The following is a 27895-nucleotide window of genomic DNA, read 5'->3' on the forward strand; positions in this document are numbered from 1 at the left end:
CAAACGTCATGAGCCCACCTTTTACTTCTAAGGCACCGGAACCATTTTTGACTTCTTTTTGATTGATACGCTTACATGCGCCTTTTTTTGGAGCTTGACAGCTAGGATATATGGATCCTGGTGGGGCAAGCGGATGGACGATGAACTAATTTTTAATATTTAAACACAATTACTAAACAACAACAACAATGTACATGAGTACTTGAGCAATATACAGCTTTAGCAGCTGGGAAACAACTCATTCCACTTAAACTATTTACAAAACTGACAGTTAATTCCCAAAGTCTCTTCTTGCTTATTTACTGAATTGACTCAGGTGATTCCAGTAAGATTACCTAAGACAAGTTACGACCATTAACCCTTCCTCACATTGAAATCCATAACAGGAAATCTAATAATAAAGGTCAGAAATTAGGCCTTCAAAATGTCAAAATGATTTGGATGTGGAAAAGTGAAAGGACGCCAGTCCCTGCAAGACGTTACGAAAATTTAAATATAGACGTCGGACCCTAGTCCCTCCAGATATTAAACAATTTTCACTACGTAAAAGATAAAGCGGAACTGGCCCCTTTCAACGATTAGTGACTAAAAACAATTAGAACAAATTCAGCAGATAGGTGTTGGGCACTAGCCCCTTCAAATGTTAAACAAATTTCAATTTAAAAATAAGTGCGTACTAGCCCCTTTGAACGATTAGTGATTAAAAACAGTTAATGCAGAAAATTCAGCAAATAGAATCCGGGCACTAGCCGCTACAAATAACAGATAAATTTCAATATAAAAAAGTAAGTGGGTACTAGCCTCTTTAAATCACGATTGATTTAAAATAGTTAATATAAAAGTCAGCAAATGGAAGCCGAGTACTAGCCACTTTAAATGACAAATGATTATAAACAATTAACGCTAAAAAGTCAGCAATTATTTGCCGCCCGCAAGCTGCTTCAAATGTTAAATTAACTTCAATTCAGAAAACATAAGGTGGGCGGTTGCCTTATTCCACGTGACATGATTTCCAAGCCATGAACCAGTATGTAGACTATTACTCATTATAAAACTGCTAGGAGCCCAACAGAAATTTGAATCAGTTTCACCTTAAAAAGAGAGTGCTTGATGGATTTCAGCCAACAAAACATTCACGTAGTTCGTAACTACCACAAGTGTAGTGCCATAATTATCGAGCCCAAAAACAAAGGAGTGTGGGGGGGGGGGGGGGGGGTTGACACCTGATGTCGTAACGATCGCTGCTGTCAGCAGCAAAGTACCACAGCGTATCTAACAGTCAACAAACATTACAACTTAAGGAAACAGCCTGAGTTAAAAATAAATAAAAAGAGATAGAGAAGAAACACCAGGGTAACTATATGAAATTACGCATTTCAAAGACAAGAGGGAGCAAAAAACTTGCTTAATGAAGAATAATAAAATAATTCAAACTGGTATATCACTTGGTACTGCTGTGCACTGGCAGAAGCGCTAAACAAGGCATGGGCCTGGCGCAACCACAATGGGGCGTGTTGGAACACCTGGAACGCCAAGAGTAGTAATACCCGTCAAACAGCATTTACTCTTCCCGATATACACTATTGATCAGAAGTATACGGACACTCCCAAAAATACACGTTATTCATATTAGGTTCACTGTGCTGGCACCTACTCCCAAGTACTCCACATCAGCAACGTCAGCAGTTATTAGACATCGTGAGAGAGCAGAAAGGGGAGCTACGTGGAACTCACGGATTTCGAACATGGTCAGGTGATTGGGTGTCACTTGGGTCATACGGCTGTACGCGAGATTTCCACACTCCTAAGCGTCCCTTGGTCTATTGCTTCAGACTTGATAGTGAAGTGGAAACGTAAAGGGACATGTACAATACAAAAGTGTACAGGCCGACCTCGTCTGGTGACTGACAAGAGACCACCGACAGTTTAAGAGGGTCGTACGCGGCAGAACAAATGGACGTGGTCAGCCCATAGAGGGCTCCGCTTCCACGGCGGCTATTCCACGCAGCGGCTCTCGCGCAGCTAGGGCGCCACCGCTAAGCCACGTGGAGACAGCGGCCAATAGCCGCTCCCTCCGGTTTCGTATATAGGGACCTGCTCTGCCCTAGTCCAGCCAGTCAGGTACTCGCTCTGGATTTCGTTTCTATCTCGGGGGTACTGCGTTCTGGTCGTTGCTCGTTGTTGACATTTGCCTGGCTCTGGTTCCGAGTGGATTTACGTTTGGTTTTGGTGTTTGGTGTTGTGGTTTCCACAAGCCTCCGTTGTTTATCTCCTCCTTGTTGTGTCGCTCTTGTCGGTCGTTGTCAGTTGTTGTCGGTTGTCGTTGGTCTGTCGTCCGACTCGTCCTGTGTTTACCCGGTGGTGTGCGCTCCACCGCCGGCGGCTTTCCCGCCTGGCGGCTCCGATCCGCAGCCCAAGGCGTTCCCGCTGTTGGTTATGGTTACTACATTTGGCGACGAGGTAAACGGAACATACGAGTATGGAAGAGAAATTACTCACTCTTTTAGAGCAACAGCAGCAGTTCATGCGACAGCAGCAGCAGCAGTTGGAGGACTTACAGACCTCACTGCAGTTGCTCTCGGACAGGGTCAATAAGCGGGATTCTCTCCCACCTCTTTCCCCAGGTGCCCCGCTTTCAGACACGTTCCCACGTCCGCCGTCGTTCCCACCGTTCAACGACGCAAAAGATGATTGGGAAGCGTACCTGCATCGTCTGAAGCAACATTTCACGGCCTTTCAGGTGTCGGATGACTCTCTGCAGGGGTCGTTGTTCTTGTCGTGGGCCTCATCAGACACGTTTTTCTGGCTCCGCAAGTTGGCACCATTGGCTGACCCCGTAGCTCTCTCCTTTCACGAGATCTGTGTGTTGCTAACTAAGTATTATTCCCAGCGATACCACGTGGTTGCGTCTCGCTTGGAATTCTATCAATACCACAAGCAGCCGGGTCAGTCCTACCGTTCCTGGGTGACGGATTTGCAAGGCCTCAGCCGCAAATGCAACTTCACGTGCACCAATCAGCAGTGCGAGGTGTCATATGCAGATTCGTTAATTCGGGATGTAGTCGTTCAACTGGTGCCCGACCCAGAGGTTCCTTCGAAATTGCTCAAGCAGCGAACGAACGTCTCATGGCGTGGCCCCAGGTGGCAGCGGTCGACTCCACTTCCCGCTCCACTCCTTATCGCCGTCGACGGGGCGCAGTCTCCAGAGGGCACCGCCGTCGAGATTCCTCGCTGTCTGACGTCTCTATGGTGTCCGAACCGCCGGTCGCCGCTCGACGACGGCCGCGTGGCCCCCTCCCGTCGTGCCCCCAGTGCTTCTCGGCCCACACTCGAGCTGACTGTCCCCATCGCTGGAAGACCTGTTCGCTCTGTGAGAAAGAGGGCCACCTTCGATCTGTCTGTCGTAGCCCCTCGACCCGCCCCCGTCCCGCCCCTGCGGGCCAGCAGGAGGCCGTCCATGCTTTACACGCAGTCGCCCCTCGGACCAACACATTGGCTCAAAACGTATTCCTCACCCTACGCATCTTTAACGAGGACGTCCGTTTCCAGGTCGATACGGGGGCCACAGTTTCTTTGGTCAATCTGACGACGTATGCACGTCTCGGGTCTCCGCAATTGTCCCCACCCTCTCGGAGGTTGGTCGCCTACGGCGACGGTTCCATCCCTCTCCATGGGCATTTTTCTGTCATGGCCACCTACAAAAACATTCCCCGGCCCCTTGCCCTATTTGTGGTGGACCACCCGTCGGCTTCGGACATTTTTGGACTAGATGCGTTTACACGGTTTGGCTTTTCCATTCAAGACGAAGTGCAGTTCGTTTCAACAACGGTTCCATTTCAGGACCTAGACGATCTGTGCGCGTCCTTTTGCTCCCTGTTTTCGGCAGACCTGGGCTGCGCTTCCGATTTCCAGGCACACATCACTTTACTTCCGATCGCACGGCCTCGCTTTTGTCGGGCTCGGCCTATCCTGGTAGCTTTGCGTGCGGCCGTCAAGCAGGAACTCGATCGGCTCCAGGCTGTGGGGGTTATCGAGCCACTACAATCGAGTGCCTGGCCAACGCCCTTAGTGATCATCAAGAAACCCAATGGATCGCTTCGTCTTTGTGGGGATTTTGGGGCTATGGTCAACGCTCAGTATTTGGTCGAAACTTATCCTGTTCCTCGACAGGAAGACCTTCTCGCAAAACTTGCAGATGACGAGTACTTTTCTAAGATTGATCTAGCAGAAGCCTATCACCAATTTCCGTTGGATGAGGAATCGCAGGCCATAGTCGTCATCAACACGCCTTTCGGTCTCTATAAATACAAGCGTCTTCCGTTTGGCATTTCCTCTGCCCCTGCGATTTTCCAGCGGTATCTCGAGCAGTTAATGCAACCAATACCGGCTTGTGTCAATTACCTCGATGATATCTTAGTCACGGGGTGCACGCGCCAGGAACATCTGGGAAACCTCAGTACCTTATTTCACACCCTGCAGGCTGTGGGTTTACGTTGTCGACTGGAGAATTGCAGTTTTTTTCAACCGGAAGTGGAGTACTTAGGACATTGGCACAGTAAAGATGGCATTCGCCCTTCGGACCGCAATGTCGCAGCCATCGATGCCCTTCCCCGTCCACAAAATTTATCCGAACTCCAGGTATTTTTGGGGAAAGTCAATTATTACTTAGAGTTCTTACCCCAAGCCGCCCACGTCGCGCATCCCCTAAATCGCCTGCGTCGCAAAGGGGTACCTTACACGTGGACTTCTGCCTGCGATCAGGCTTTCACCCACCTGAAGACGATGCTGAAATTTGCCCCTTGCCTGACGCCTGTCTCTTCGGATCGTCCCTTGGTGGTGGTGGCGGCGGCGGCTGATGCCTCAGCGTACGGGATTGGGGCAGTCCTGGCACACAGGAATGAAGATGCGTCGGAACAACCTGTGGCATATGCATCCAAGACGTTATCCCCTGCGCAAAGGAATTACCCCCAGATCGAAAAGGAAGCTCTTGCCATTATTTTTGCAGTTCAGAAATTTCACATTTACCTGTTTGGGGCGCAGTTCACCCTCCTCATGGATCAAAAGCCCTTAGTGTCGCTTTTCGGGCCCCATTCGCACCTCCCAGAACGGACGGCTCAGCGTCTTCAGCGCTGGGCGTTGTTCTTGCGTAATTACACTTACACCATCCGCTATGAGCCCACCAGTCAACACACTAATGCAGGTGCCTTGTCACGTCTCCTGGCAGGACCCGATCCGGCGTTCGACCAGCAGGAAGTCCTGTGCTTCCACATCAACTCTGTCCGCCGGGAGGCTCTCGATGGTTTTCCTCTGACAGCCACGCAAATCGCCGCTTCCACGCCCAGGGACCCCATTCTGCGGCAAGTCCTCCCCTATGTGACCCATGGATGGCCTCTCTACCTTACCCAACGCTTGAAAGCTGACTTCAGCCCGTGGCGTCACGTCTCACACAGACTTTCGGTGGTGGAGGACGTCCTACTGTTGTCCACGGACTCGGACGCCCATCGGGTGATCATCCGTCCGGACTTACGCCACCGTGTCCTGCACTTATTACACCGCGGAAACTGGGGGATGTCTCGCATGAATGCGTTGGCTCAACGCCATGTCTATTGGCCAGGGATCAATGGAGACATTGAGCACCTGGTCCGTGGTTGCACAGTGTGTGCGCGTCATCAGGCTAGTCCTCCACGATCTTTCAGGCCCTGGCCAACACCCAGCCAACCCTGCGACAGGATCCATCTCGATTTAGCAGGCCACTTCTTAGGCTCCATGTGGCTCCTCATCATTGATGCCTATTCCTAATACCCATGTGGTTCACATGGCGTCCACCACCACTGACACCATCCTCACTGCCTTGGCCCAGGTGTTGGCCATTGAAGGCCTTCCTCAGACGTTGGTCACAGATAACAGGCCCCAATTCACGGCGTCCTCGTTCCAGACCTTCTGCTCCACTAACGATATCAAACACATTCGCTCTCCCCCCTTCCATCCTTCATCCAATGGCGCGGTAGAACGCCTGGTCCGCACTTTCAAACAGCAGCTGATGAAATCAGTGGAGCCGTCGGCCACCTCCTCGGCCCTCACCTTGTTTCTAAGCACCTACCGCACTACACTGGTGGCCGGTCATAGTCCTGCCGAACTCCTTCACGGGCGACAACCTCGGACCCTTCTTCACCTGCTGACTCCATCCCCTTCTGGGCCCCGCTCTCGCTCCTCCCGGCGCTACGCCCCGGGCATGGCCGTGTGGGCCCGCTCCTATGGCAGCACACCTGCATGGACGCCCACTACGGTGACAACGGCTCATGGGCGGCGAGTGGCGACCGTACAGACACACAGAGGGCTCGAGCGTCGCCACCGTAACCAACTCCACCCTCGGGCCCCTGCCTTGCTTCCTCCCCCACCGTCTTCCCTGCTTCCTGGTGCATACATGTCCCTCGCTTCAACCTCCATCTCCTCACTGGCTCTGCAGACACCTCTTCCGCCTCGCTGGGGTATAGAGACGCCCACTGACCCCCTGCCCTCTGGTGACACCTTGATGGATGCCACAGACAGTCAGCCCTCCCCTCCCCCAGTGGGCCCTCCGGACGTCTCCCCGACCCGTGCCCTCGTTCCACCCGTCTCAGCATCGTCCAGGGCATTTCCGCCCCTATGCACCAATTTCGGGGGGGAGGGATCTAGTACCTTCCTCCGCTGAAGTCGAACACACGAAAGAAAAAACGGACGTGGCAGCCCATAGAGGTCTCCGCCTCCGCAGTGGCTATTCCGAGCAGCGGCTCTCGCGCAGTGAGGGCGCCACCGGTAAGCCACGTGCTGAAGCGGCTAATAGCCGCTCCCTTCGGTTTCATATATAGGGACCCGCTCTGCCCTAGTCCAGCCAGTCTGGTACTCGCCCTGCATTTCGTTTCTATCTGCGTTCTGGTAGTTGCTCGTTGTTGACATTTGCCTGGCTCTGGTTCCGAGTGGATTTACGTTTGGTTTTGGTGTTTCGTGTTGTGGTTTCCACAAGCCTCCGTTGTTTATCTCTTCCTTGTTGTGTCGCTCATAGTCGGTCGTTGTCGGTCGTTGTCGGTTGTCGTTGGTGTGTCGTCCGACTCGTCCTGTGTTTACCAGGTGTTGCGTGCTCCACCGCTGGCGGCTTCCCCGCCTGGCGGCTCCGATCCGCAGCCCAAGGCGTTCCCGCTGTTGGTTGTGGTTACTACAGTAATGTGTAACAGGTAGACATCTATCCAGACCATCACGCAGGAATTCCACACTGCATCAGGATCCACTGAAAGTACTTTGACAGTTAGGCGCCAGGTGAGAAAACTTAGATTCCATGGTCGAGCGGCTGCTCATATGCCAAATATTATGCCTGTAAATGCCAAACGACGCCTGACTTGGTGTAAGAAGCGTAAACATTGGACGACTCAACAGCGTAAAAACGTTGGGTCGAGTGAGGAATCATGGTACATAATCTGGCGATCCTTAGGCAGGGTGTGGGTATGGCGAATGCTCGGTGAGCGTCATCTGCCAGCGTGTGTAGTGCCAATAGTAAAATTCGGATTCAGTGGTGTTATGGTGTGGTCGTGTTATCCATCGAGGGGGCTTGCACCTCTTGTTGTTTTGCGTGGCACTATCACAGCATAGGCCTACGTTAATGTTTTAAGCACCTTCTTGCTTCCCACTTTTGAAGAGCAGTTCACCGATGGCCATTGCATCTTTCAGCACGATGGAGCACCTGTTCATAATGCGTTGCCTGCGGCTGAGTGGTTACACGATAAGAACATCCCTGTAATGAACTGGTATGCGCAGAGTCCTGACCTGAATTCTACAGAACGCTTTTGATACGTTTTGGAACAGCGATTTCGCGTCAGGTCTCACCGAGCGACGTCGTTACTTTTCCTCAGTGCTGCACTCCCTGAAGAATGGGCCGCCATTCCCCAAGAAGTATTCCAGCACCTGATTAAACGTTTGCCTGCGAGAGTGTAAACTGTCGTCAAAGCTAGGGCTGGGCCAACACCATAAATTCCAGCATTACCAATGGGGGTCGCCACGCACTTGTAAGTCATTTTCATCCAAGTGTCCGGATAATTCTGATCACGTTGTGTAGCTACAAGAACCGAACTGTCAGCTATCGTGAACTCCTAATTAATAATGATAGAACACATGCTTTTGTCTTAGGGGCAATTGCGCCGAATAATAGAAAGTCATTCACTACAATTCCTTCCAGCGCGATTCTTCACAGGTCCCGTGAATCACAACTAATTGGTGCGTGTTGCATCATACATCTTGTTGTCGCCCATTTGGGCTCGCATCTCGTCACACCCTCCTCCGCCATCCCCCCTCGCCAACCCTGTGAAGTCTCTCTCGACCATGCTGTCGTCCTGGTCCTTCCTCGCTCCACCGGTCGCTCCTTCTAAATAACGCTGTCCTCACACCCAGGTGACTGGCCACGGTTTCTCCTTACTAGTCTGTGAGAAGAGATCGGGAGATAGGAAGAAGGAAGAGATAAAAATTGAGGTGGGATGAGGGATTTATCCCTTGAAAGCTCCCCGTGAGACCCACATTCCCAACTTAATGTCCACGAACTACATTCGTAGTGCCCCTGCCCATTACACTGATTACTCACTGCAGACAATCCTACCGAGTCCCGTAAGAGTTGGGGCAATACTTGTGCATCCAGCACAGAAGAAGATGCTCAATGGCCATGTCGGAAAGAACAGATACCATCCTCATATAGTTAAGGCTAGCCGGCCATTGACCATCTTCTTCTGTGCTGGTTGCACACGCATAAATCCCAGCAGTCGCACTATCCTCCGTGCACTCAGTGGTTCAGCTCGATTGCCGGCACGGTGGCTCAGCGTGTTCGGTCGGAGGCCCGCGTGCTCTCTGTAATAAAAAAAATGAGTTAAGGAATCAACGACCAACTTGAAGGGATGTCTTGTGACGTCCGGCCAGACCAAACGAAACAAACTATATACAACAAAATGAAGGAAAAAAGATAGATATAGCGTCTGCCATGTAAGCAGCAGATTCTGGGTTCGAGTTCCGGTCTTGGCACATAATTTCAACTGCCCCCGTTGATGTATATCAATGTCTGTCGACAGCTTAGCGTCTTTATTTCACTATCATTCCATTTTAAGATTGCTGCATGGTCGCCAATGGTATCTATTCCTTCTCACATGTGCGAAAGATCAGATACGACATTCATATTATTAAAATGCGTCCTTCATATAAAATTAGGCAATTCAGAGTCCTTTCATCTCTTTTAAGTTGTTAAAAACCTTAACGCTGCGGTGAGACTTTCGTGGGAGCTGATCGCCGGTGTCCTGGCACTGTCTTCTTTTCAAGTTTCTTGGGTACAGGTGTTAACAATTTACACTACGTTTCTGTGTCCAAACGTTAGAATGTGCGTCAGTGTTCGGATTCCCACTGTATTCCTCGAAAATTCACATGTGGAGAAGTTCCCTGTCTTCAGTGACCAATCAAGGGACTATTGTCTGCGGTAGATGGCGGTACTAATCTCACATTGTCGGTAGCTTTCTAACAAGAATGGTTCCTGAGAAAAGTGCCTGCGTAAACGTGCTCCGTGCGTAAACGTGCACCGCTCTCAGATACTTAGCACTAGTTGAAAATGTAATCCAAGGTTCTAAGGGAACATGTATGTTTCCTTAACTGGAAACAGTCTGTTTATAGCCTTTCTTTAATAGCGTGTATAACGTGTTTCGACTTCCGCTTGCTACACAGGATATGTATCACAGGTTGTTGAGCCGGCTGGGTGGCCGAGCTGTTCTAGGCACTACAGTCTGGAACCACGCGACCGCTACGGTCGCAGGTTCGAATCCTGCCTTGCGCATGGGTGTGTGTGATGTCCTTAGGTTAGTTAGGTTGAAGTAGTTCTAAGTTCTAGGGGACTGATGACCTCAGAAGTTATGTCCCATAGTGCTCAGATCCATTTGAATTTGAACAGGTTGTTGAGACATATTTTCTGACTATTTAGGTAGAAGGAATCGTTGCTCTCTGGCGGCTCATTGCAGAGTAATTGCAATTCCTCACTCGTGTTAACCTCTGTATCTTTATGGCACTGAAAGTATCGGCAGAACAGGGCAAATGTTGATGGTATCCGCTATGTGTCTTGTTTACAGAGTACCTTTTTCCATTCAGTGGTCACGGTACCCTCCCTTAACGACGGTAATGCCCGCATTACTCTCCGCTCCACAGCTTCTAGTCAGTACTTTGCAGTCATGTTTTAAATTAGTTTCTTCGGCTGTTAACTAGAAGCGATGCACAACAATATGTATAGGTTTATTGATGAAGCATTGGCTGATATCCACATGGAGAATGGGTTCAGAGATACAATGAAAGAAGGAAACAACAACGGTATGCTGAGTTGTTCCCGCAACAACGGCAGTCATGTCACAGTACTTTTGCGTCTGTTTCACCAATAAGAATCTGTTTTCACTGTTTTCACAGTAAACTGGTATTTTGGATAACAAACTGAATGAAACGTAATTACATTATTGCTCTGTAACGAGCCACTGAGGGCCATGGCTCACTTACACTAAGGGGACAAAAGTCATCGGATACCTTCTGGTATCATGTTGGACCTTCCTTTGCTCGACGTAGTGCAGCTACTCGACGTGACGTGGACTCAAGAAGTCGTTGGAAGCCTCTGCAGATATCGTCAGCCATGTTCCCTCAATAGCCGTGCATAGTTGCAATAGTGTTGTCAGTGCAGGATTTTGCGCAGGAAGTGACCTCTGGCTTATGTTCCACACATGTTCGTTAGGATTCATGTCGGGTGGTTTGCGTGCCCAAATTATTTGGTCAAAATGTCCAGAGCGTTCTTCAGACCAATCGTGAACAGCTGAGGACCGGTGACATACCTCATTGTCGCCTACAAAGTTCCATCATTGTTTTGGAACATGAAGTCCATTAATTGCTGCCTCCAAGTAGAGGCACGTAACCATTTCCATTAAATGATCGATTCAGTTGGACCAGAGGACCCAGTCCATTCATGTGAGCACTGCCCACATCACTATGGAGCCACCACCTCCTGTCATAATGTCTTGTTGACAACTTGGTTCCATGGATTTGTGAGGTCTGCGCGGTATTCGAAACATACCATCGGCTCTTACCAACGGAAGTCGCGAACCATCTGACCAGGCCATGGATTTCCAGTCTGCTCGGGCCCAACCGATACGGTCACGAACCCAGGAGTAGTTGTGTAGGCGATGTGGTGCTGTTAGCGAAGGCACTCGCTTCGGCCGTCTACTGCCATAGCTCATCAACGTCGAAATTCGGCGCACTGTCATAACGGATAAGTTCATCGTATGCCCCACATTGATTTCTGCAGCTATTTCACGCTGTGTTGCTTGTCTCTTAACACTGACTAAGCAAATGCCGCTGCTCTCGGTCGTTAAGTGAAGGCTGTCTGCCACTACGTTGTCCGTGGTGAGAGGTACCGCTAGAAGTTTGGTATTCTCGGCACACTCTTGACACTATCGATCTGTACTCAGTTCCCTAACGATTTTGAAACTGGAATGGCCCATGTGTTTAGCCCCAACTACCATTCCATGCTGAAACCGTGTTAATTCTCGTCGTGTGGCCATAATCATATAAGAACAAACGATAGCTTCGCCAGTGCGCTGCCAATGTACAGCATCAGTACGCCAAAACACCACCATCTGTACATGTGCATACCGCTATCCCATTGTTTTTGTCACCTCGGTGTACACGAAAATGCTCAGAAAATATCACTGAGCGACCTTAGAACTTCAGTCGGGGAGTTTTATTGGTATTCCCACTATTGCTCGTTTTCTTAGCTGACATATTTGGAGACGAGTGATACATGAAGATGAACGATTGGTATAGTGCAAGTGTGCTTCTCGGTTTTGATGTAAGTGGTAAGTTACGGCAGAGAATGCAGATGGCCATCAACCACGTAAAAATTACTACTTTCTGCACATAGGATAATTGAAAATGCGATTGCCTACCGAGGCTCAAACCATGACCTTTGCTCTTATTATCATAATCCTTTCCCACTTCCAATGCCTCTGTTCTGCTTTCCTCTCTTGCATTTCTCCTTCTAGAAACATAGTCCAGGAAAGTAGACTATACAGAAAAAATTCTATGAAGTAATGAAAGTAGAGTAAAGGAATTACCAGAACTTAGCTATGGGGACAGGTACAGAGCCATGTACGGTAGCTCACTTGGTAAGAACTTTGTTTACAAAAGGCGAGGTTCTGGCTTCGAATACCAGCTTTGCGCACTGTTTTTATCCCCAAGGAAGACTTCATCCTAGCACACACTCCACTGCCGGTTGGGTGATTCGTTGTGGACTGTCGCTTTGCTACACAATGTGATCAAAGGTGTCCGGACACCTGCCTGAAAATGACTTAAAAGTTCATGGCTCCCACCATCAGTAATTCTAGAATTCAGTATGGTGTTGGCCCACCCTTAGCCTCGATGACAGCTTCCACACTCGCAGGCATATGTTCAAACAGGTGCTGGAGGTTTCTTGGAGAATGGCAGCCCAGTTTTCAAGGAGTGCTGCACTGAGGAGAGGTATGATATCGGTCGATGAATCCTGGCACGAAGTCGGCGTTCCAAAACATCCCAATGGTGTTTTATAGGATTCAGGTCAGGACTCTGTGCAGAGTAGTCTATTACAGGATTGTTGTTGTCGTGTAACCACTCCGCCACAGACCGTGCACTATGAACAAGTGCTCGATCGTTTTGAAAGATGCAATCGCCATCGCGGAATTGCTCTTCAACAGTGGGAAGGAAGAAGGTGCTTAAAACATCAAATGTGGGCGTGTGCTGTGATAGTGCCACGCCAAACAACAAAGGGTGCAAGCCCCGTCCATGGAAAACATGAACACACCATAACACCACCGCCTCCGAATATTACAGTTGGCACAAAAGACATCCACCGGGCATTCGCCGTACTCACACCCTGCCATCGCATCGCCATATAGTGTACCGTGATTCGTCACTCCACACAACATTTTTCCACCGTGAAATCTTCTAATGTTTACGCTACTTACACCAAGCGAGGCGTCGTTTGGCATTTACCGACGTGGTGCATGGTTTATGAGCAGCCGCTCGACCATGAAATCCAAATTTTTTCACCTCCCACCTAACTGTCATAGTATTTGCAGTGGATCCTAAGACAGTTTGGAATTCCTGTGTGGTGGTCTTGATAGATGTCGGCCAATTACACATTACGACCCTCTTCAAATGTCGACGGTCCCTGTCAGTCAAGAGACGAGGTTGGCCTGCACGCTTTTGTGTTTTACATGTCCCTTCACGTTTCCACTTCACTAACACATCGTAAACAGTGACCTAGGGATGTTTAGGAGTGCGGAAATATCTCGTACAGACGTATGACACAAGTGTCACCTAATCACCTGGCGATGTTCGAAGTTCGTCAGTTCGCGGAGCGGCCCATTCTGGTCCCTCATAAGGTCTAATGACTACCGAGGCCGCTGTTATGGAGTACCTGGCAGTAGGTGGCATCAGAATGCTGTTAATGTGAGAATCGTATGTTTTTGGGGGTTCCGGATACTGTTGATCACACAGTGTATTTCTCCTTGGTATCCTTTCAAAAGTGATCGCTGTGCGAGGTACGCAGGAGACTTTCTGTGTAGGTCGAAGGTAGGTCGATGGTTGGTGAGAGGCAGTGCCACTTTTGAAGCTGCGAGCAGAAGTCCTGAGTCGTGCGTGCATAGTCGTCGCTTACAACCTTGCTTGCTAAGAGGGACGTTCCGACTTCGAGATCGGGTGTATCACACTGTTATTCTGCCTGGAATTTCCCAAACAAGGTACTCCCATTTATGAAGGAACTGATTTATTCGCTGCACAACAGCCTTTTTTCTTCTCGCTGGTGATCGGTTAGTAACCACTTACAGTTCTTTTAAACCTCATTACACCTCTTAGAGGGGTGGCAGGTTGCAGTAGATTTGGACAATTTAAGGCCTACTATTCGTCCTCTTTGGTACATTAAGTTCTGTATTTGATTTTAATTATATCTGCGTATTATTTTTTGGGTTTTAGGATGTTTTCCTGATCTATTTCTTTATTACCCCAATTTAAACCTCACAGATTCAGGTCAACCTTCCTGACGAAAAAAGGTTTAGTTAGTTCTTTTTTGCACAGTCTGCTTATCTTTTGAATTGATTATGTTAATGTTCAGTGTTAGCCCATAAAGAATGTCCCACAAGGCATGGTCAGTATTCAGAGATATGACAGGAATGACCATTAGAAGCAAAACTATCCACGAAAAATGGGCTCTAAATACACACTTTAAGGCTGTGAGCACTTCTTCTTCTTTGCTACTGTGACACACATCTCTCTTGGCCAAAACGTGCTCGTAGCCCTTAAGGTACGCATTTTAGAACCCATGTTTACACGATAATATTTTCTTGTTTTAGTCCACACTACCTACTCCCAAAATATGGAAAGCAAAGAGCGGCTAGGGAAAGAGATTTGTTTCCCAGTATTGGAGCCGTGAAAGTGCTCATAGCTCTTAAGGTAAGCACTTTTGAGCCCACTTTTTTGTAGACTGTTTTGCTTCGGAGAATCATGCCTGTCATATCCCCGAATATCGAACATTCCTCTTGGGACACCCTGTATATAGCCTCTGACAAATGATCTGTTCTGTATCAATATTTTTTAGCATTACGGATCTGACCTACTAGTGTTGACTGCTTGTTGGTTGACTATTTCTTAAGCACTGTTTACCTCCAAGTTTTGTTTTTAAATCTAAGCTGTTATTCAGTAATTCATTGTTGTGCTTCACGATTTGGAATTTGTACCCATTCCAGCACACGTTCTATCATTATCATGTTGCTGTAAGTTAGGGAGCAGGCAAGATCGTTACAGATGGTCGGAAGCATGCATGCGGGTATGTTATTCATCTACACTCCAGGAAATGGAAAAAAGAACACATTGACACCGGTGTGTCAGACCCACCATACTTGCTCCGGACACTGCGAGAGGGCTGTACAAGCAATGATCACACGCACGGCACAGCGGACACACCAGGCACCGCGGTGTTGGCCGTCGAATGGCGCTAGCTGCGCAGCATTTGTGCACCGCCGCCGTCAGTGTCAGCCAGTTTGCCGTGGCATACGGAGCTCCATCGCAGTCTTTAACACTGGTAGCATGCCGCGACAGCGTGGACGTGATCCGTATGTGCAGTTGACGGACTTTGAGCGAGGGCGTATAGTGGGCATGCGGGAGGCCGGGTGGACGTACCGCCGAATTGCTCAACACGTGGGGCGTGAGGTCTCCACAGTACATCGATGTTGTCGCCAGTGGTCGGCGGGAGATGCACGTGCCCGTCGACCTGGGACCGGACCGCAGCGACGCACGGAAGCACGCCAAGACCGTAGGATCCTACGCAGTGCCGTAGGGGACCGCACCGCCACTTCCCAGCAAATTAGGGACACTGTTGCTCCTGGGGTATCGGCGAGGACCATTCGCAACCGTCTCCATGAAGCTGGGCTACGGTCCCGCACACCGTTAGGCCGTCTTCCGCTCACGCCCCAACATCGTGCAGCCCGCCTCCAGTGGTGTCGCGACAGGCATGAATGGAGGGACGAATGGAGACGTGTCGTCTACAGCGATGAGAGTCGCTTCTGCCTTGGTGCCAATGATGGTCGTATGCGTGTTTGGCGCCGTGCAGGTGAGTGCCACAATCAGGACTGCATACGACCGAGGCACACAGGGCCAACACCCGGCATCATGGTGTGGGGAGCGATCTCCTACACTGGCCGTACACCACTGGTGATCGTTGAGGGGACACTGAATAGTGCACGGTACATCCAAACCGTCATCGAACCCATCGTTCTACCATTCCTAGACCGGCAAGGGAACTTGCTGTTCCAACAGGACAATGCACGTCCGCATGTATCCCGTGCCATCCAACGTGCTCTAGAAGGTGTAAGTCAACTACCCTGGCCAGCAAGATCTCCGGATCTGTCCCCCATTGAGCATGTTTGGAACTGGATGAAGCGTCGTCTCACGCGGTCTGCACGTCCAGCACGAACGCTGGTCCAACTGAGGCGCCAGGTGGAAATGGCATGGCAAGCCGTTCCACAGGACTACATCCAGCATCTCTACGATCGTCTCCACGGGAGAATAGCAGCCTGCATTGCTGCGAAAGGTGGATATACACTGTACTAGTGCCGACATTGTGCATGCTCTGTTGCCTGTGTCTATGTGCCTGTGGTTCTGTCAGTGTGATCATGTGATGTATCTGACCCCAGGAATGTGTCAATAAAGTTTCCCCTTCCTGGGACAATGAATTCACGGTGTTCTTATTTCAATTTCCAGGAGTGTATTACCAATTGCGCCAAGGGCTCTACTTCCATTATTTATATTAACTGTTTAAATGTTGATGCAGAGTTCCAGATATATTGGTGATTTTATCCACGGAGATATTTTTCCAGTTATGATTTCAGTAACTGTAAATTTACATTGAAACCTTAGTTGAAGATTTCATTAAACTTCGTATATCATTGGTGGACTGAACAAACCAATCACGAACGCGCTCTAACAGGCAAATGCAGATCAGTAAGCTAGCTCACATGCTGACTTGTAAACACACCAATCCAGTCACAGTCATTACCGCCGTGCGACGACAACAGTGCACATGTAGCAGTTTATGTATCCTGAGTTGGTTGATATGAATCTGATATAAGGGTATGTGGATAGAAATGGACGAGCTGCTTGTTGTGGACTGGCAAGACAGCCAATCCACAGTGACGGGTACCCGAAAGGCACGTGCTTAAACTCACGCAGGCTGGCGTGAGATCTGAAACAGGATACGTAATGAATGCTATAAAGAAAAGTACGTAGCTGCTGGAATACTTAACTTTAATCCACAATTGGTGAACATTGGTCTTGTCACTGTACATGCTTCATGAGATACATAGCAAAGAATAAATGGCGCCTTGCTAGATCGTAGCAATTGACTTAGCTGAAGGCTATGCTAACTATCGTCTCGGCAAATGAGAGCATAATTTTCAGTGAACCTTTCCTAGCAACGTCGGCTGTACAACTGGGGCGAGTGCTAGTAAGTCTCTCTAGACCTGCCGTGTGGCGGCGCTCGGTCTGCAATCACTGATAGTGGCGACACGCGGGTCCGTCGTATACTAGCGGACCGCGGCCGATTTAAAAGCTACCACCTAGCAAGTGTGGTGTCTGGCGGTGACACCACACTGCTGTCAGAAAGTATCGACATTCTAACATCTGCATCGCCTGTTACGTGAAACAGGCACTTTCCGTGCAAGTATGCATGATACATATCGGAGGCCAACAGCGCAAACTCCCGAAATGGAAGATACAATTTTACTATATACTGAAGACACTCCAGGTAAACTACTGTATTTTACACATCTTTAGTGTCAGATGTAGCCTGGAATGTGTCATATGAACAGTAGCTTCATCCTTTCCCTCTTCAGCGTCAGTCAGCACTAGGATCTGAAGATTTTCTCCAATGTGTGCAGTTTGCACAATTGTTTTTACAACAGACTGCCCTGCGCCCTTTATTTTCGGCGGAGGTCATGTACACAGAAGAGGCTTTGTTTACTCGTGAAGGCTACTTCATTATCCAAAATTTCCATGTTTCAGCACCTGTGAATACATAAGGCATCGACCTCATACTTACCAACAGCGAATCGATGTTAATGACTGGCCAGCATTCTCAGTGAAGATTGACTGGACCTTACATTCTTCCCTTCTGCCTAAACAGATGAAGATGTCACGTCATCGTGGAATATGTGTTGCCAGAACTGCTATAGGATGTACCTCTCATGGTTACACAATGATGTACTTCGAGCGTGATGGGACCCTACCCCATTTCAGCATTGCTGTGAGGAATCGTCTGAGCCACCTTCGGGATTCCATCATCGTACAAGGTGGCCCTGTGTCCTGGCCAAGCACGTCACCTCACCCCACGTGTCTGAATTTCTTCCGTCGGAGGCATGTGAATCAACTGGTGAATGAAACCATTGTAGGAACAGAAGAAAACCTCATCGCTGCTGGTACCGATGTGAACGTGCCGTGAATCTTCAAATGTACATGACAGTATATGTTCAGACGATCTGCTGCGCGCATACTGGCCAGTTGTCGCTTTTCGAGCAGTTCCTGTGAATGCCACTGTTGCAGTTAGCATGTGAGCTACCTTCTGTGTAAATTGTCCCTAACATCAGTAACTGCCGTAAGGCCTACCACAATAAATATATTTGCTTTGATATTCTGTACCTCCTATGTTAATATGAACGAACAGTTTTGGAAATCCTTGTATCTGGAGCAGTTAATTCTAAAATGTTTTGCTACAGATTCAAAATGGTTCACAATTATAAAAAGAAGACCGACAGTGACTTGTACAGAAATAATAAATGCCGCTATAGTGGCAGCCATAGGGAGGTGGACTGTCAGAAAAACTTCTTTGGATTTCCTTATTCCGTGTAGGACTTTGGACAATTACTGTTTGAAATACGTTCTTTAACAATCTCCCACAACCAGTGCCAGCATCAGATGTAATACCCCCACCCGTTGAGTATCAACTGGAAAAGCCTCTACTGGAACAAATTCTGCTGATAACGCCTGATGTACTTGCCCCAAGTAGAAGGAACACTGCCAGAAGTAGGCCTATCACCTTCAGAAGGACCTGTGACATAATTGGTAGTGCAGCTATGGTGATTCTAGTCCACTTGCACTTTTAATCTAAGTGCAAAGCTAGTCAGAGTTGCTACTACTAGGAGTCATGTACCCCCAATCTATTCAGCGCATTTACCATGTTCTCCAGTTTCTGATATCTTACCTAATAAATAATTTAAATCCCGAAATGCACTGATCTGCAATCCTCCATCATATGGCATGCACACGAATCTATGATTAATATCTGATTGTGCAAAATTTACAGCAGGTGCAGCATTCACATCAGACATCTAGAATTCACACATTTGTGACTGTCAAAACTGGTTTCTAAAAGATGATGCCAGTGCAACTAGTGTGTGACATATTGTTGACTCCTGTTTGATCATGAGCTTATCTCTGGCGAGCCGTGACACCTGCTGAATGCACGAGACTCAGAGGGCCATAGACACGGGTTCACAGGTAGATGCCGTGTTTCTTGACTTCCGCAAGGTGTTCGATACAATTCCCCACAGTCGTTTAATGAACAAAGTAAGAGCATATGGACTATCAGACCAATTGTGTGATTGGATTGAGGAGTTCCTAAATAACAGGACGCAGCATGTCATTCTCAATGGAGAGAAGTCTTCCGAAGTAAGAGTGATTTCAGGTGTGCCGCAGGGGAGTGTCATAGGACCGTTGCTATTCACAATATACATAAATGACCTTGTGGATGACATCGGAAGTTCACTGAGGCTTTTTGCGGATGATGCTGTGGTGTGTCGAGAGGTTGTAACAATGGAAAATTGTACTGAAATGCAGGAGGATCTGCAGCGAATTGACGCGTGGTGCAGGGAATGGCAATTGAATCTCAATGTAGACAAGTGTAATGTGCTGCGAATACACAGAAAGATAGATCCTTTATCATTTAGCTACAAAATAGCAGGTCAGCAATTGAAAGCAGTTAATACCATAAATTATCTGGGAGTACGCATTAGGAGTGATTTAAAATGGAATGATCATATAATGTTGATCGTCGGTAAAGCAGATGCCAGACTGAGATTCAGTGGGAGGATCCTAAGGAAGTGCAATCCGAAAACAAAGGAGGTAGGTTACAGTACGCTCGTTCGCCCACTGCTTGAGTACTGCTCAGCAGTGTGGGATCCGTACCAGATAGGGTTGATAGAAGATATAGAGAAGATCCAACGGAGAGCAGCGCGCTTCGTTACAGGATCATTTAGTAATCACGAAAGCGTTACGGAGATGATAGATAAACTCCAGTGGAAGACTCTGCAGGAGAGACGCTCAGTAGCTCGGTACGGGCTTTTGTCAAAGTTTCGAGAACATACTTTCACCGAAGAGTCAAGCAGTATATTGCTCCCTCCTACGTATATCTCGCGAAGAGACCATGAGGATAAAATCAGAGAGATTAGAGCCCACACAGAGGCATACCGACAATCCTTCTTTCCACGAACAATACGAGACTGGAATAGAAGGGAGAACCGATAGAGGTACTCAAGGTACCCTCCGCTACACACCGTCAGGTGGCTTGCGGAGTATGGATGTAGATGTAGATAAAGCCAATGAGAAAGTATATCTAAGAGGTGAGTGCGCTGGGGTGGGGGACTTGTTCCCAAGTGAGCCAAGTGTTAACGCCACGAGGGCACCTGTATGTGCCTGTTATCAGTGGGCAACGTTCACACTCTGGTACATAAGCTTGAACACTGTCATGTGAAGTTACCACTGGAAGCAGGAGCTGTGGCTACATGCACCAGAGTTATCAGGAAGAGCTAGATTTATTACATTACCAGTAGCCTAACCACTTAGTTTTCGGTGAGAACTTTTGTATTTTGGCCTCTGGTTACGAAGTGCTAACCTTGTCATTTCTTGAATCTGTGCTGACTCTGTGTGTGCTAAACGTGCTTTTAGAACTAGATTGTCAGTACCATATTTCTGTTTAATTGGTATTTTTCCTGTACCTTATTCGTATTTTTTCATGGTCATGTGCTTTGAGAAATTTGTTTGGCTAGTTATGCGGCCATCTGGGGAACCTCCCGTGTTCTTATGAGCGTTCTGAGTTAAACGCCTACTGGCTATGTAATTATTTTCTTGTACTTTTCTGATTCTGCACGTGATTCTACTGTACCTCGTGTCAGCATGTTATTTAAAGTTTACTGTTGTCATGTGACTGGATAAATAGTTTGCCAAGTCAGGCGGCAGTTGTAATTCCTTTATTTTGCTGAGTGTTCGGAACAGATCAGCAAGTGTCTGCGTAATGGGTTTTTCTTGTTTATTAACTGGGTTTTGTATACGTTGAGCCCTGCGCGGCTCATGTTCATTCCGTTTATTCTCTGTCATCTTCTCTTACCGTACTGCCGCCCCGTTTTCTTGTACCATTTACTGGTGTCACTAACTTCCTGCCTTACCTGCCCGTGAGTGGCAGCAGCAGCGCTTATCGATAAGTGCTCTGTAGTACTATCTCTGGAGTCACCAACAATATTTCTGGATCGTTCTGTGTCTGGAAGTAAGTCGGGCACGGAGTTCAGTGGGGGATGGAGCGCAGCGAGGTGCGGACAGCCAGTACTCGCCGACCGCTGCCGACACACACGTACTGTCCGGCGGAAGGAAGAACAAGATCAGAGCTCTTCTCAAGGACGCAGATTTAGCAGAGGGTGTCGCCAAGAAATTGACACCTCGAGGACCTGTACCGCCAAGACTTTTGGACTCCCTAAAGTCCGCAAAGAAGGGGTGCCGTTACGCCCAATCGTTAACAGCATTTAGGCACCTACATATTTGCTGGCCAATTACATCGCAGAATTACTAAGCGCTTATGTGGGTAAATGCCCTCATCACGTTCATAATTATGTGGATTTCGTAAAACGTCTCGACAACTTCAGGCTGAAAAACTCAGATATCCTGGTGAGTTTTGACGTTGTTTCATTATTCACCAGGGTGCCTCGTCGAGATTCAGTTGAGTTTATTGCACAGAAATTTGGCGAGAAGAATACCGACCTTTTCAAGGACGTTCTGACCTCCACGTATTTTCTCTTTAATGGAGAATACTATAAAGAAACAGAAAGAGTCGCAATGGGGAACCTACTCTCGCTCTGTGGTCGCGAATTTCTATATGGAGTACTTCGAGGAGAAAGCTTCGGCACCATCCAAATGGGAACCGACTTGTTTTCAACGTTATGTGGATGACACGTTAGTGATCCGGCCCCGTGAAAGGGACAAGCTCCTAGACTTCCTTACACACCTGATCTCCATACATCCGAACTTCTCTATGAAGACCGAAGCAGAAGGGAGATTACCATTCCTGGACGTCGTGGTCAAAAGAAGAGCGGGTGACACCCTGGGCCACGGGGTATACAAGAAGAAAACGAACACCAACCTGTATTTGCAAGCGGATAGCAGCCGCCAGGCTGTGCAGGGAAATGAGGTTCTAAACACACTGGTGCACAAGGCGCGCACCCTCTCTGACGCAAAGAATCTGCCCCAAGAGCTGGAACACCTCGGAACTGTATTCCGGAAAAACGGGTACTCGAAATGGCGGATCAGACGCGCTCTTCGCCCCACCTCTATAGTACAGCGTGTGGAGACGGAAGAAGTCACGGAGAATGAGATAGCCACTGCCTGTATACCGTATACTGGCGCACTATCAGTGAAAATAGGACAAATATTGAGAAAACACTGAGTAGGAACCGTCTTTTGCCCACCACATAAAATGCGAGCATTATTGGGAAGTGTCAAAGACGACCTCGGTTTGCGGAAGGCCGGCATATACCAGATTCCGTGTCAATGTTGGAAGACTTATATTGGACAGATAGTGCGCACCATCGAAGATCGTTGCCGAGGACATCAGAGGTACACTTGGCTACCACAAGTCGGCGGTCGCAGAGCGCTGTTTGTCCGAAAATTACGAAGTGGACTACCAACGTACCAGGGTCATGGCACAGACATCTAAATACTGGGACAGCGTCGTTACAGAGGCTATCGAAATTCGTACCAGGGACGGACTCATCAACCGAGACTGCGGCTACAACCCCCAGCAGGGCGTGGGAACCAGCTAATAAAAAATACGCCCAGCAAAGGAGACGCATGGGCGACTAGGGCGGACGAGGCAATTACATCGACGCCACCACAGATGCCGACGCCTGCGTCTCACCGACCGCTGACGCGCGGGCGCGGACCGCGGTGAGAACGCCTCGCGAGGGGAGGGGATTTAAGAGGGCCGCCCACCCTCAGCAGCTCAGTTAGTCAGCGCGCCTAACGATGGCGACATGTCTGATCACTGAAATATTGTGCCCGTTGGACACTATGGACTGGTACTACACCAGTGGACTGTTCGAGTAAGAAATACGCCGGGAGAAACTGAAGAATCACATGCAAATCCTATTCTGTAAAGTTTCTCTTTAAATTTTTGAATTCTTGAAACGGCCATCAGTGGTGTTCTGTAAACGCTTATCTTAAGTTTCTCTTTAATTATTCTTGAGAAATTGCTTGGGCCTTCAGCCGACAAGATACTTCAAGTTTTCTTTTTCTGTTGTACTGTGTAAAGGCTTATTTTTAAGGTCTCTCTATTATTATGTAAATAAATTTATTTTAATTGGGCTTTCAGCCGAAGAATTAACTTGAGTTTCCCTTGATGTAGCCTTTAGCCGAAATTTGTAAATGCTTGACTTTTAAAGAATTTGCTTAGTAATCTGATACTGTAATTTTACTTATGTAAGGCCTTCAGGAATTACTCAAAATCATCGTGTTTTAAAAGCAATCATTTACACTTATTCTGGGGAAATTACTTCGGCCCTCAGCCGTGAAATGATCTTTGTTGTTTTAAAGAGAAAACTGTGCACTGGTTTGAGCAATAAAGTTGTGTGTACTCTTGTATAACTAACAGTAATTGACCTTGGCCCGTTTCCACAACCTGATCCGCTCTGTCCTGCGAAACCGGATTTCATAAGTGTTGCTGTGGTTTTACTCTATGACTGACAGAAAGCTCTTGTGGGTGTGAGGTTGGCGTCTTCTGTTTAAATGGCGCGACCAACGCACTTTACTGGATACAGAATTCTGAGCAACTGTGGCGAGTACGGATGTCCACTGTGGACTAGGAATCTCCTGTTCGAAATTATATTGCTGATCCTGTTGTGTATTAGATGGCCACTAGAGTCTAAGGGCAACTTACTACTTGTTTCAGCAAATTTGTGTTGTATGTTGCGATTTACCATTGTGTAACTTGATTTTGTTTGTGTTTGAGTTTCTTCAGTTGTATGTGTAACCATGTTGCTAAGTTTGGAGCCTTGCTGTGGCTTGTTAGTAAGCAAGTTATGGCACTGGGAACTGAATGAGTTTGTAAACAGCTGGCGTTCACACCAGAATGGAAACGCCTGCGGCGAAAAAACTATATTGTGTTCTCTATTCAAGCTGTCGACTGAGTTAACTTTGTGTCACACTTGGGCTTGCTCTGTTTCGAAACAGGATTTGCTGTAAGAGGATTAGTATGTCACTCTGGCTAGATATTGGTTTGCCACTGGAGTGCTTACCTTAACCTGTTAACTATTTTTAGGTGCTTTAACGAAACCATGATAAGCTCGTGGACGCTTGTTTGTTCGTGTTTTGGATTAGACCGCATTTAGCGAGCATAGAAATTTTCTGTGTAAGTGAATTGATGGTTAGTACTAGGTTTGCGTTCTAAAGGGTGTTTTTTTGGGTCGTCTTATTGCTAGGTATTAGTCTAGGTGCCTATACATATTCTTTGAGCATTGTCTTGTCTCTGAAGTCTTATACTGTGTGACTTTTCAAAAGACTCTTTACCTGTGTAATCAAGAGCAGTTTCTTAAAAGCACCTTTGTTATTGGAAACTAGACTGTGAATTATGTTGGCTCGAGGCTTGTCCTAGTCAGATAATTAATGTAAAGGTTGTCTTACTAAAATTCTTTTCAAATGCTCTTGCATCAGTGTCAAACATAGGAAGTCATAATTCATACTGGTTACGAGTTAAGCTTTCACCAACCTGATGTAATTCGTTGGTTACACTGAGAGTTGTTGATTCGTATTTCAGATTAGGAACAAGTGAAACTTGTGCTAGACGAGCTGAGCCACAATTATAAAGCCTTCTTTTTATGTAATTTCTATGGTAGTTTTTGTTGTTTGGGTTGTGTTTTTTGGTAGTTGCACACACACACACACACACACACACACATACACACACACACAAAATAACCAAAAGATAAACTAACAGCGTTAAAACGATTTTATAAAGAAGGAAGAAAGTGTTTCAAGTAGATCTTTATTGCGGTGTAGCACTTAAATTGCATTGTTTTGTAATGTATACACAAAGAGACTTTCGGTGTTACTTACATTACAACACAACCAAAGATAATGCTGGAAACATAGCCAAAGACGATAGTACAACAAGTCAGAGATGAAAAGACGATATCTTGAAAGCAAAATCTTAACCATCAAAAGGAAATGTTTTATTATAATGAGAATCGATTCCGAGTGGAAAACACATGGAGTTCGCTTATTGCAATATACAGTTATTAATTCAGAGCTATGATCTTGAGTGAAAATTTAAACTTTGCACCAACCAGTAACTCAAACCTAGGTCCTTAGTCAACAATTACAATACGTGACCAGATAGAGGGAAACAGTCATCAGTCTACATTGAAAAACTAGTTTCAGAGTAATTGTAAATAGCATTTTATTCGTTTACTTTCAGAATTAAAAATTAAAATGGAATATATTTATAGCGTTTATCACTTAGAAGCTCTTCAGTGTTTCCGAGGAGAAAAGGTCAATATTAAGGGGTATGATGGGAACGATCATTTGAAGCGAAAAAGTCTAGTAAACATGGACTCTAAAACTCGTATCTCAAGAACTATGAGCTCTTAATCGTTTTCGATGCTGTTATACAAATCTCTTCTCCTGCTGGCTTATTGCTTTCCATATTTTGACAGGTGGTAGTACAGACCAAATCAAGATAAAAAGTCCGATAAACATGGGCCCTAAAGAGCCTATCTAAAGCGCTATGAGAACTTGCTCAGTAGAAAGATAAGTTTCATAGTAGCAAAGAAGTGCTCATAGCTCTTAACGTATGCGTTTTAGAGCCAATGTTTACTCGAAATTTTTTATTCGAATGATTATTCGTATCAGATCCCTGCCTTTAGACGATTCCTCCTGGGACACCCTACGCAAAGTTCGTACTACTAACTATGAATAAAGTAAGAGACTTTGCTACACTGTAACATTTAGCAGCTGTTCTGTTTAATAATCACAACATCCTTAAATGAAAGTTCCTTAACCACTGACTAAAAAACGCCCAGAATAGGGGGACCGAAAATTATGTTGGCATTCAGCCACACTTTCAAAAACAAACCAAAACATACATCAAATAAACTAAATTTTGTAACACTTATTGAAGCAAAAGTACCTAAATTTAAACTAGATATTATCTGCAGTAGCTTGCCTTTCAGATCACATATAGCAAGTAAAACACTGCACAATTTATTTATAATGTGAAATATGCAACTCAAGTTTTTGAACTAGTTGGCTTAATGTTACAAAAATTTAAAAAGAAATACATTTTCAAGTAACAATTTTCAATTTTTTGGACACTTTTGCGTGTTCAGGATTAAGAACAAGACTTTAACTTAGGTGATGGGGTTAGGTAAATTACTTTCTATTAACACAAATGCCTTAAATTTTACACATTGTGAGTTAACGAGCATTTCGCTTTCATTTAAGTATATGGCCAAAAGAGACAGCCTTCCAGGAACTGTGAAACGAATCCTGTCGTCCACCAGCGTGTGCCACAAAGAGCGCACATTTTTCACGAGAACAGGGAAGTCCGCAGGCATCTATTCCGCTGAATGAGACCAGGCTGATCACGCCTAAGCGCTGTAGTGTGTGACTGTGACAGACGAGAAACCACGTCATAGGGAAACCCCGTAGGAGCTGTTTGTGACCAGGAAAGCATAGCAGTATTAAATATGGCGGACCTAAGATCGACCTTAAAGGGAAACATTTATGAAAATAATTTCAGTCTATAGTAATTCAGGAAATGAATCCACAGTAATTTTATTCTAACACCTTCCTTGTACTTTCATGGTGTTTGCAATAAAACTAAAATGATGTCATATCTATAATAGTTTAGAATTTACTGTTAAAGTGAAATTAACAAGTTTTGTAACAAAGACTTGAATGCTAAAATCTGAAACCTTTGGTCGATCTTAACGATCAACACTTCAAATGTTGTAAATATGAACTCAGTAACTTTATTTGTTTAAAGGATATAGTAAATTTAAATTATCGGTATTTTCAGTTAAGCATCATATCATCATTTCCTCGACACAAAATACATTGAACGATGACAGCAGGACATCCTAGTGAATCATCAGATAACAGAATATTTGTTGTAAAACTTAGTTCGTAATAGTTACTTATGTCCTTTATTTATTTATCAGAAAGCACATTGGTGCAAGGCTACTGGCAGCGACATTCAAAGTTGAGAAGGAAATTGTACTGGTTTTGTGTAAAAGAATTTAACATTTATTATGTAATGGGTATTGTTCTCACTGTATTTAGGACCTGAAAGTGGTCAAGCCTTGATTATTTAAATCTGTTAATGCTATGTAAAATAATTTAGAATAAGCTGTAGCCAATGAGATGGACAGTTTCAGCGAAGGGAACTGCACAAGTCATTTGAACGACGATGTTCGGCACGCGGGTGACGCGGCCAGAGATGGGCAGAGGGGCAGTTCGGATTGAGACGTGAAAGAGGACAGTCGGTATTTAGGCAGCTAGGAAGTGAAACGACTTAGAGAATTACGCGTTATGTGGTTATCGCGCGACTTTGAGCGGTGAGCAGCTGCTCGTCTGGTGTGAACTCTTAACTTTTCGCGTAGATAACCAGCTGGAGAATTGGAGTTGTATTTAACGATGAGACTGTGAATGATCCAACTGTGTCAAATGGATATGCGCTAGAGTGAAACAATAACCCTAAATACTACCACTTTCGCTATTAGTTTGCTTTCTGAATAAACATTATTCTAATCAAATCGCAGCTGTGTGACCTACATCATTTATGGGTCGTTAATATAGTTCCCGATATTATTATTACTATTATTATATGTTATGTTAACTCTGTATGTTTAATACAGTTACGAAAACTTGCCATCAGCCACACAATTTAACCAAAGGGTCACAAGTGTTTAATTTAGGGCCCTTAATGGGACACATGTGGTTCAAATCCTAGACGAGTGTGAGCCAAGAC

This window comes from Schistocerca americana, chromosome 6, assembly GCF_021461395.2.
Source record: "Schistocerca americana isolate TAMUIC-IGC-003095 chromosome 6, iqSchAmer2.1, whole genome shotgun sequence".
Taxonomy (NCBI): Eukaryota; Metazoa; Arthropoda; class Insecta; order Orthoptera; family Acrididae; genus Schistocerca; species Schistocerca americana.